This window comes from Temnothorax nylanderi, unplaced genomic scaffold, assembly GCF_030848795.1.
Source record: "Temnothorax nylanderi isolate EJ_2023f unplaced genomic scaffold, tnyl_v1.0 TNYL_tig1200_pilon, whole genome shotgun sequence".
Taxonomy (NCBI): Eukaryota; Metazoa; Arthropoda; class Insecta; order Hymenoptera; family Formicidae; genus Temnothorax; species Temnothorax nylanderi.
In genome coordinates, this window is record NW_027250262.1 from 1 (window position 1) to 12,392 (window position 12,392).

At 35.1% G+C, this 12,392-nt stretch overlaps 1 long non-coding RNA gene across 1 annotated transcript; it reads right to left on the bottom strand.

The window, feature by feature from the left end:
- Positions 1-10,718: 10,718 nt before the first annotated feature.
- On the bottom strand, positions 10,719-12,066 carry LOC139786933 (uncharacterized). Its single transcript, XR_011722477.1, has 3 exons — positions 11,517-12,066; positions 11,020-11,437; positions 10,719-10,893 (listed from the first exon to the last, which is right to left on the bottom strand). It is a non-coding gene; the product is annotated as an uncharacterized lncRNA (long non-coding RNA).
- Positions 12,067-12,392: the final 326 nt, after the last annotated feature.

Here is a 12,392-nt window from a genome sequence, read left to right on the forward strand (position 1 = left end):
AATTTAATTAAAATTTTAGGCAAATTCAATGGTACATATTTAAAGAGTGTTTCTTCAGGTACAAAATTGATTCAGGAAGTTTTGCTGTACGTCGCTTTGTTTGCCGCCAGGAAAGGAAAAGTGACGCGAAGACAAATTTTCGAATTGAAAAATGCCGGGGCAAACTCGACACCCCGCCGGGAAAACTCAACACTTTGTCTGATCGACACAATTTGATCTGGAACTTATTTTTTACTGTCTGAAAATGAAAATACATTGTTTATTGTGTATTTAAAAGTACAAAAATTCGGAATAAAGTAGCTAGAACAATCATTTAAAATAATGAGAACAAAAATTGTTGAACTTTCAATTATCTTCATCTAAACTCATGTCTGAAAAACAATTAATGCAGGTAAACTCGCGATCGGACGTGCGCATACATTTGTCATGAGCCATACGGTTGCATGACAAGCATCGTTTGTTACTGGAGCCGACGAAACGGCGTGGTGTTGACTTTGCCCGGACGTCGTTTTTCACTTTTGTCACTTCAAAAACATGAAAATTTTGAAAATATGCAAAAAACGATTATCGGATTCATATAGAGCATCAAATTTCCCATCAAAATCACTTACCGGTAGATTCGCAAGGTAAAGCTCGATGAAAGAGTAGACATTTTCGAGAGATCAGAAAAATTACTTTTCACTATCAAAAACGCTTATGTCGCGTTAAAAATTACACTATAACTCAGAATGTTACCAAATTCCGTTGATAATACTGGCACATAAAGACGCATTTACAGTAGGAAAGGCAAGTTTCTACGATAGATTTAAATTGGCAAAAAGCCTAGTGTCAAGTTTGCCCCGTTGTCGGCTTAGCCCCGGTCTCCCCTACACTTAGAATATTGTTGAAGTTTGGGGTGTTCATGAAAAAATTTAAAATTTGCCTATATGGGTGTTTCTACGTAAATAGCGTTTTTTACTGTCCAAGCTTGTTATATGTTCATGATTGAGAGGAGGGTAAGCAAGCGTTGTGAAAGTTCACTACTGCATCGTATTTGAAGTATCGCACAATAATCTGTTAATTGGGGAGTGGCTTATCCAATGGAAACATGCAGAAACTCCTAAAAATGTCAGTTACCTGGCCTGTCCATTGTCGAAAATTCTCTATTCCAGTTACACTTACTCCCTCCAATTGCAAACTCAATTGAAAATTCCCCATGTTCATTCAATCATAATATAGAACTAAGATTTTAACATCATTATTAAACATAAATCTCCCTTTGGAACCGAAAAAACCGGCTTCAAACTTGGTCCGGACATATGGAGTAAAATTGCACATTTTGAATTTTACCGTGGTTCCGCCATGTTGCATCGATTCAATGGGAGTCTGGTGTGGAGATTTCAAGAATTGGACATCAGGTGTGTTGTTTACATTGTTGGTGGTTGGTTGTTTTGAGCGTGATACAATCGTAATCGTGTATTTCACTTGAGAAAAGGTATGTCATAAAATTACGCGTCATTTGCCTGGCACATCTTTTTTTATTATATCGCAGTAAATTTTTCCTTCTAGTGGTAAAATTCTGATGATATTCGGTAGGCTAAACTTGATTTTTAATGGAAATTGGTTTACGTCAATTCAGGAGAAAGTGAGATTAATTCAACCATGAAATGTCAGTCTACTGGCATGTCATTCACCTGGCCATTCATGGGTTTGACGTTGAAATAAAATCAAACACGGTAAAAAACGTTGAAATAAAATCAAACACGGTAAAATACGGCGAAATAAAATCAAATACGGTAAAATACGGCGAAATAAAATCAAATACGGTAAAATACGGCGAAATAAAATCAAATACGGTAAAATACGGTGAAATAAAATCAAATACGGTAAAAAAAGTAAAGTAATTTTAGGAATTTTTTTGACATTTCCTCTCAAAATCACTCATTGTTGAGGTAATTCAATATTTTACTAGACATGCAAAGTCGACTCATTACCGCACTTTACCAGATCACTGATGAATAAGCCATTACTTTCAGGTTTTTGATGTTGTAGTACGCTGGCTTTCAGGGTATGTTTCTGCTTCTATATTCACTCAAAAACAGGAAAAAAAAATTTTTTTAGGTATGTTTGAAATTGAGAGATTTGCAATCTGAAAAAACGCTATTTACGTAGAAACACCCATATAATTAACCCTTCGTAGTCACACTTCTGTAGAATCCCGTGTTAGTCAAACTGGGTCATATTGACCCAGTCGATTTTGAATGGTTGCCATTTTAATGATATCGGTCCGATCGGGTTCAAATAATCATACCTTGAACATTCTAGAATATAAAACAACTTCGATTTTGTGGGAGATCAAATGGCAACATGTTAAAAAAAATCGTGAACGAGTACATGCATAAAAAAGTAGCTTTTTCACTTAAAAAATCATAATTTTTAATTTTTAAATTTTTTTAAATAAAATTTGCAGGTTATAATCCTAAGATACGACACTTTAAGAAAAAAAATAGTCCTTTAGTGCGCGTTTCAAAAAAGGTATTTATTCCGGTATATGAAGAGGTATATGAAGAGGTATATGAACACCGTTATTATTATAAAAACAATGGAAAAAAATATGTCGCAGGTGCCACAGTCACACTTACGGTTCAGACACTTGTTTTAAGCACAATAAAAAAAACCGATTTTTTAAAACTAAAATTACGTGCCAGTCACACTACGGGTCAATGTGACCCGCATTCGTGCACGATGTTTTCGCAACCGCTGTCATATAAACACTGACGCTTTAGTCAAATGACTAACGGTCTCTACCTATAGAGGATACTTCAAACTCTTGGTAGATAACGGTCGAAGCCCCATTTTAAGCCAGGCACTTACCGATATTTAGCTTCAAACTTGAGCGCGGGTCAAAATGACCCATGTGTGACTACGAAGAGTTAAGCTATAGCAATACCCTTTTGGTACGGAGAGTGACTATAGTCACTGTCCATTGTACTAGAGTTCCTGTAAGTAGAGTTGTGCCAATACCATAGCTTTGTCTCACTCCCATTAACGTCTTGTCGATAAATGGCGGATCAATGTACAGTATGTTAAAGCTTTGTCTCACTCCCACTTATAGCTTTGTCTCACTTCCACTAAAGAACCGGAAGCGCTGATTGGGAAATGGCGGAGCCAATCAGCGATAGCAACACCATTGGCTTAACTCTTCCTTGACCAACTCTACATTATACCGCTCGCTGCGGCCGACCAGTGACTATAGTCACTGTCTACATGCCGCTCACTGCGGCCGAGCAACTTGAAATGTTAACTTGAAATGCTTTTGTTGATAAATTTTTTTAATGTTTGTGTTATTGAGTTTTATTATATATAATAAATAATTGAAGGCGTTGAACGTCGAGTGCCTAACTCTCTCGGCCGTATCGGGTTAGGTTAGGTTATACCGGCAGATCGACGCTTCAGCTACTGGAAACCGTTTGCGTCCCGGTCGCTCCGTACCGAAAAGGTTAAATATATATACAGGGTGTCCTATTTTAATGTACCCATCACAAACACTTATAAAAAATGTTTTAAGACATTAACATATCAGGAAGTTATTACGTTTAAAATAAAGATTTTAGAAAAACAGAATTATGATATAATGACCTTTATAAATATAACATTTAATATACCACTGATTTGTTGTACTTTTTGTTATACAAAACTAAAAATATAAACATATATTTTCTATTTATGAAAATACGCTACTCACTCTGAAATAACTAATTGAAATATTATCGCAACGTTTTTGCGAAAAATACATTTTTTATGCAGTATTATCTTTTGTCACTTTTACAATGTACCCTGTACCAACTTGCCCTATGTACCAACTAGTCCCAGTCTCCCCTACTATAATGTCTGTAATGTTTAGCACTAGTATATGTATACAGTCGTTCACGGAAAGATTGCAACACTTTTTTTTGATGATTTTTGGAACGCGCAGAAATTTTGAGATCGCGATCCACCATCTCTCGATGCACGTAGTAAACGGTTATGATAGCTGTCAAAGTGAACTATACAAGGTGAATTCACGAAATGTATTTTGTGCGCCGCGGAAAATCTTAAGATACCAACTGGATAGGGGAGACCGGGGCGAAGTCGTCACTATTTTTTCGGTGCCGATTTTTAACAACAAAACAAATAATTTTAATAAAATGTGGTATATCGTTGTAAAGAGTGAACCCTTGGCTACAAAATTTATACGGACATTTTTGGTCTACGTCGCTTTGTTCAACTGGTATAGAGTGAAAACGAAAGGTGCAAAAATTAAAATGTCAAAATTGCCGGGGCGGAGTCGTCACTCCATTCTCAAACTGAATTTTAAATAAAAATTCATAAAAACAATGTAATAAATAATAAATTCGCCAGTACGTAAATAAAAATAATAATTCAAAATTAAGCGACCCAACTGGCCATTTCCCATTTATTCTGCCTCACGACGTTTCGACCACAATTTGGTCCTTCTTAAGTGAGATGTTATTAATACAATACGCAACAATTACATCATGCGTCGCCAGACGTTGTGTCCCAACTACATCGTGCGCACGCTAAAACTAAAAACGAATATGTCAAAATAAATGTGTCAAATATAATAGCGGAAGACCTGTCAGAGTTAAATCGTAAAAGCTTACATGTTAGATGCGTCAAAGGAATGAGATTGTAAAATTTTTGCGAAAATCGCGAGTGTAACTGTGAAGAAAATTAAAACCATTTTCTCCACCAGATCCGTAACATGTCATATTCAAAGTCACACTGATAAGAATTATATACAATGACAAATTACATTAAGTCGTGTTCTTAAAGCACTGTAGGACAGGCCAAATTGACGTGTTCCAAAAGTACCTATAAAACAAACCCAGGTAGCAAGCACTCGTCATTTTGACGTCAAATTTTGGTCCTTTACTGACCATTCCTGACGTCACTAACTGACGGCATAATGACGTTAAAATGACGGTCTATATAATGTCACAGACAATTGACGTCATCGCGGATACGTTATTTTGACGTCATTTTATGACGTTATTTTATGACGTCATTTTATGACGTCTTTTCGATGGATTTATGACATAATTAAGACGTAAATATAATAAACAATTAGCTGCAATTTATTACACTTTTTATTCAAAGAGAGAAATAGATTTAGCAATATACATATATATTTTTATTCATTATTAATTATAAAGTAACCTTAGGAATTAATTTGCTTATTCTAAACTTAATTTAAGGTAAGTACATAAATATAGCATTTAAGTTAAACTACAAATAGCATTTTCACAAACATTAAAATCCACGGCACACGATGATTTCTCGTATGCGATCGCTTAAATTAATTTAATTGTATTAATCAAAATTATTATGTATGATTGGCATAGAAACGTAAGAATTATTATCATCAATATTAGGTAATACAATACATTTGCTGCTGATGAGATTAATAGGCCATGCTTTCAAATCACTTAAACCTTTGATGACGTATATGTCAAGTAATGACGAATCACATGGATATAGATAGAAAAGTAAATATTCAATAAAGTGTTTTTCAATAAGAAATATATCGCCTTTCTTTGTTTTTATAATATTATGTATTTCTATTATTTTTGTATCACCTTTCAGCCTACAATAACTATTTGACTTTCTATATTGATTGATACAAAATAATAAATTTCTAAAAGTAATCTTTTTATATTGTTTATACACCTTACAGGAATTAATACAATAATTTAATAAAGGACCATTTTTATGTTCCATATCAACGAAATATTCAGTCGTGTCAGGATTTTTGAAATTACGGTTATTTAATTCTAAAAAAGAATTATTAATTTCTTGCAGTCGACGATGTATTTGTTGCAATGGATTAGTAGGAGACTTTATTAATTTTTTTAAACGGTCGAGGTAACTTTCAAAAGGAAATGCTGAATATTCATCTAAAGGACCATAAATTTCCACATCGTCACATATATGAGATAAAAGATGAATATTATAAACAACAAATTCTGGACCGTACAATTCATTTTTACAATGATCAATAAAAGTCAGCAAACAGTTTCGTACAAATAAAATTCCAAAATTATTTATATGTTTCTGTGATATTAATATAGAAATTGCAACATGCAACAGTAGAAAATTCTCATAAATAGATCTGTGTAAAACATTTTTCAAAACTAACGGACCAATATAAATCAGAAAAGTTCTAAACTCTGTTGCTTTCCAATATGATAGTTCATCTAACGATCGAGGTTTTCTACTAAATTCTGATGGAATAAATTGCTGTAAATTAATAAGACGTTGTGAAATAATTTGCACTTTATTGTTAGGTAGTCTAACTTTTAATGAACCCCCAATCCATGTACGTAATAAAGTTCGCATTACTCCTAGACAAATATTATGCATGTAATCCGTGGGAAAACATTTAATTAAATCTATGGGTAAATGTAAAAGAGGAGATGGTCCATGGTGATGACTGTCATCTAATTGTTTCCTAAAAGATTCATCTGTGCGCTTTTGAGCTGTTTCGCTCATAAAAACAACTTTGTTTTTGTAATATTCCCCATGTTCATTACATTTATCGCATGACGAGTAACCCGTATGTGTTTTTGTGCATTTTAAGTAGGCACGAGCAGGCGCATCGCACACAAAACTATGAACTTCAATCATAAAAAAATTTCCGTTGAAATACAATCCATTTTTTAATAATTCATTTAATTCATCTATAAAATTTGCCAGAAACATATGTAAAGGTTTCGGCTTTGACGTTCTACAGAAAACTGAAATAACAAATGGAATACTATCAAAATTTTTAATAAGTCCCAGAATAGGCCATAGTTGTAATTTATTACTTTTAAATAATGGAATACCATCTATATTAAAACAGATCTTTAACGCCTCACCAGGTTTCAAATATTTTTCAGTGTTTTTTTGTGATAATATTCTTTTCAAAGCAGCGCTCAAGCCTAAATAACACAATTTTCCACTTTCTAAATTGTTAATTTCTGTAGAAGTAGCAGTTTGCAATAATGTACGAGAATGTAAAGGTAATTCGGGATTATAAGCTGAAAGTATATGCAAGAGATCTGTTAAAGCAATATGCGATATATGTCTTTCAATGGCCCACTTAGCTAACTTATATTTAAAACTACTTTCATTATCTGAGCTTTTATCATTGTTTACATTAGTATATGAAGAACTGGTTGAGGGTTCGCTACAATTAGATACAGCATCAACAATAAAATTATTGTCATATTGTAAGTCTGAACAGGTGATATCGTTTTCAAAATTCTTTTCAATATTACTTGTTTCATTATTGACTCTAATTACATTAGTATTAGGCGATATAACATTATGTATTACGTTTGACGTATCAGTTAAATTAATTATTAATATCAAGCGTTCTGTTTGAAATAGCAGCAAATTGATTGTTTACAGCTTCCAACACTCTTCGATATTGTTGGCGTCGTCCAACAAATTCTTTACGTTGACGTTTCTTTTTCAACATTTTTAAAGAATATAGAGTAATGAATAAGAAAATAACCTAACTTAATAACTAATTACCAAATTAAATATAAGGTATGTGAATGTGATCCTTTATATGAACTACCTGATTGGTTATTATTATATGAAGTATTTAAAGATTCCGACCAAGTCTTGATGTTTGTAGGAACAGTAGTGAGTGACAATGGTGTTACGGTTTGGTCCAATGGTAAAACGGTTTGATATAAGGAATCCACAACCTCTGACGTTTTAGTTATAGAAGTGCTGGATATAGAAATAAAAGAATCCAAGTCCGAGTGCGTGACTGGTTGCGATAAACAGCCTAATATAACAGATTCAAAGAAAATATTGAAAATATAACCACAAAAACGTGATGCTTAAGGGGGGGGGGGCCTGAATTAGAACGCTGAAAAAAAGCATAATTTTTGCAATTTTTTTCTCGGCTCCAATAAAACGAATCTTTTCGAAACTTTTGGGGTGTTTGATCACACATTTTGACATTAACAAAAAAAATTTTTTATACAAATATATTAATTTTTAGTATTAAATGTTCAGCAATATCTACAACCACGTTTTTCGAATTCTCGTACAAGATAGAGAAAAATCTATTTGACTAATCGACTTGATCCAAGATTTTTTAGTTACATAATTGCATTCTCTTCTATGTAAACCTAAAAAAATTTTTTAATATCGAAAATTAAACTAATTGTGAGACTTTGAAAGATTTTCGCCAAAAATTTTCAACTTAATTGTTTAAAAAAAAATTGTTAAATTTAATTTTTTAATAAATCTCTTAGATTCACATAAAAGAGAATGCAATCATGTAACTAAAAAATCTTGGATCAAGTCGATTAGTCAAATAGATTTTTCTCTATCTTGTACGAGAATTCGAAAAACGTGGTTGTAGATATTGCTGAACATTTAATACTAAAAATCAATATTTTTATATAAAAAATTTTTTTTGTTAATGTCAAAATGTGTGATAAAACACCCCAAAAGTTTGGAAAAGATTCGTTTTATTGGAGCCGAGAAAAAATTGCAAATATTATGCTTTTTTTAGCGTTCTAATTCAGGCTCCCCCCTTAAGGCCAGTTTTACCAACGTCGGTTAACTGTAACCTTCGGTTAAACTCTCTTCATCTCTTTCTAACAGGGTAGTTAGAAAGAGATGGAGAATGAGTTTAACCATAGGTTATAGTTAACCGACGTTGGTGAAACTGGTCCTTAATGGATAAAAATTTTGCTTTATTTTTACCTTCTTCGATATTACTTTACGTAAATTGTGGCATTAGAGATTTATTTAATAATACGTAAGCTAACAAAACAATACTTAAACCAAATAAGTAATTTTTACTTCGCTAGAGAATAATAAACACAATTAAGAATTTAACTTGGACTATATACTGGCAATGATTATAATCGTGGCAACGATTATAATCGTCGTGACAGATCGTCACCGCGTTTCGACCAAGGATTCTGGTCGTTCTAAATTGATGTAATTTTAGATGCTTATATATAAGTATCTTAATTAAATATTACATTTATTGCGAAAAATATTACCTCAGCCAGGGTGATTTAATTAAGATGCTTATATATAAGCATCTAAAATTACATATCAATTTAGGACGACCAGAATCCTTGGTCGAAACGCGGTGACGATCTGTTACGACGATTATAATCGTTGCCACGATTATAATCATTGCCAGAAAATAATATATACTTAGGTTAGCTTACGTGTTATCGAATAAATCTGTAATGCCATAATTTAGAAAAAGGTAAAAATGAAACAAAATTTTTGTCCATTAAGCAAAGAAGTTTTTTATACTCTAATAAAAAAATAAGCAAAAATAGGTTTAAAGTCAATCGTGCATACAGGTAAATATAAAAAATTATTCTTACGTATTTTGGAAATTTTTGATGGTTGATGAAAAATATTATCGTCTTTTCGCTATCTCCTGCTTCGTTGTTTGTATATACTAGGTGCGCAACTAAGTTTCCGGGTTTCACACATAGATGGCACCAATAACACATGTACTCGACTTACATGTCTGAAGTTGTCTGAAGTTATAGCTTGGACATCTGTTAACAATAACCAGTCGTTATATAAACACATATCGCAACGCAAAAATATTTTTTCTAACAACGGAGATGTCGAGTTTTGTGCCAAATAAACAGCATTTGCGGGAAGCTTTGCTTTTCTGCTTTAACTTGAAAAAAAATGCAGCTGAAGCACGTCGTTTGCTTGAGGAGGCCTACGGCGAACATGCACCATCGAAAACTACCTGTGAAGATTGGTTTAAACGCTTCAGAAGTGGCGATTTCGACACTGAGGACAAGGAGCGCTCCGGAAGACCAAAAACAATTGAGGACGCCGATCTGCAAGCGTTATTGGATGAAGATGATACGCAAACACAAGATCAACTTGCGGAGGCATTAAACATGACTCACCAAGGTATTTCCAAACGTTTACATGCCATGGGAAAAATTAAAAAGGAAGGAAAATGGGTGCCGCATTAGTTGACTGAGAGACAGATGGAAAATCGAAGAGCCACTTCCGAAATTTTGCTTTTGCGGCATGAAAGAAAGAGTTTTCTTCATCGAATTGTTACTGGCGATGAGAAGTGGATATATTTATAGAATCCCAAACGCAAAAAATCGTGGCTTTCACCTGGTGAAGAATCAACATCGACGGCACGGCCAAATCGTTTTGGAAAGAAGACAATGCTCTGCGTTTGGTGGGACCAGAAAGGAATCGTGTACTATGAGCTGCTGAAACCGAGCGAAACTGTCAATGGGCATCGCTACCGACAACAACTGATCAATTTAAACCATACACTGCTCGAAAAACGGCCAGAATGGGACACGAGACACGAACGAGTGATATTGCAGCACGACAACGCTCCGTGCCATCGCAGTTCCATCGTCCAGGACACCATCAAAACGCTGAAATGGGATCTGCTACCGCACCCGCCGTATTCGCCAGACCTGGCGCCTTCCGATTATCACTTGTTCCGGTCGATGGCGCATGGCTTGGCTGGGCTACACTTGACCAATTTCGAAGAAGTGCAAAATTGGTTGGATGAATGGTTTCGGTCCAAAGACGCGTCGTTTTATTGTCGCGGTATTCATGTATTGCCAGAGAGATGGCGAAAATGTATAGCTAGCGAGGGACGATACTTTGAATAAACCATTTTTTGTATTTCTCTTGAAATTTTCCATTTTTTATTGATCAAAAAAACCCGGAAACTTAGTTGCGCACCTAGTATATATATATTTTTTTTTTAAATTTTGTTCACACTCTCTTTCCTTTGATTCATATCTTTCAATGCAGATGATGGTACATCTGAAAATTCTTTACATTCTTTCAATCTTCTATTTGCTTTATCAAAATCATCTGTAATTGAAAAAGACAAGTTTGTTAAAAACAAACTAAATAAACATAACCTAATTTTATGCATCAAAATTCACTAACTATAAACAGTAATAATAAAAGGTTAGAATTATACTAGTATGTACATACCATATGAAAAAAATATTCGTTGGACGTAACATAATTTCCATGTATCGCTTCTTTTGGTTCTTCTCCGGCAGAAAGTGCCTTCTTAAATCGTGCACTAGTTTTGTACGAAAGGACGCAAACGTAGATGCTTAATTTACGAAGAACGTTTATTTCTTTCTTTGACGACGTTGGAGTACACCGAATCCTCACATTGTCATTCTGCTCAAATGAAAATATTGGTCCTCTTGTTTAAAACGACGCTTTACTTTATTATTCTGGTTCAGACTCTCGTTTACTCGAAGGCCTTTATTTTCTCTCTATCTCTTTCTGTTTTCCCTCTTTTCATGGAGCACGAAACGCTCACGTGAACTTCGTGATTGAGTGAGAGCTGTTAAGGTCTATCCAAGGTCTCGTATCTGCCTCTTCCTTTCTTAAAGGCCTATATTTATAATATAACGAGATAATGACTTATCGGCGGATTATTATTAAAGCTATCCAGGTGTGATTTAAAAGATTACCAGACAAAATTCAGACGGTCCTGACAAATCCCGCAGCTTACAATTGTGCAAAGAAGACAACGACCTGTTGATCCTCTTGGTGACCACTATCTCTTATCAATGTCGCGAATCTGCGTCGCGCGAATTTCTCAGCGAGATTGGAAATAATTCGAAGATCGCACGCTCGCGCTGCGAGGTGACGATCAGGTAGATTTCACCTCGGCGACGATGGAAACTCGTGCGTGGTTCCACCATAGAATTTCGCGGTTCCGAGATAAACTGTCTATAATAACTCATCTGCAGGTGTTGTCCTTGCCATGAATTCCATCGGAAATTATCACCGCCGTTTCCGCAATGGTACAATCACAGGGTTTAGTCTCACGACGACGGATTTATGAGTGCTGGTAATCATCCGGAAGATTGATATGACTTCTCTCCGTCTGAGACCACAAAGTAGCCGATAAACACAGAGTGGCCACCAAACTTCTTTCTTTCGAAGTATAAGCCGAACTAAAGCGAGAAAGAAAATGCAACTTAACCAACAAGTCGCTAACGAATTTGGCGCAAACAGAACAGAACAGAAGTCGAAGATCGACGGCCGAAGTCGTTACAGTGATGCATAAATATAAATGAAACACGCCACACGCAAACGCGGTACCGTCGAAAAGAAGGTGGAGGGAATACTCACACAAAGAGAAGCCACGTCGCCCACGTCCGTATGCGGTCAGCCACAGACTCAGCGCCTGCGATTTCGAGCCCGCGCACGCCAGCGAATTTCCCCCTCCACTACGCACACAGAGTGACGCTCGGTCTATCGGTGTGTCGGCGGCCGATACACCGATAGACCGAGCGTCACTCTGTGTGCGTAGTGGAGGGGGAAATTCGCTGGCGTGCGCG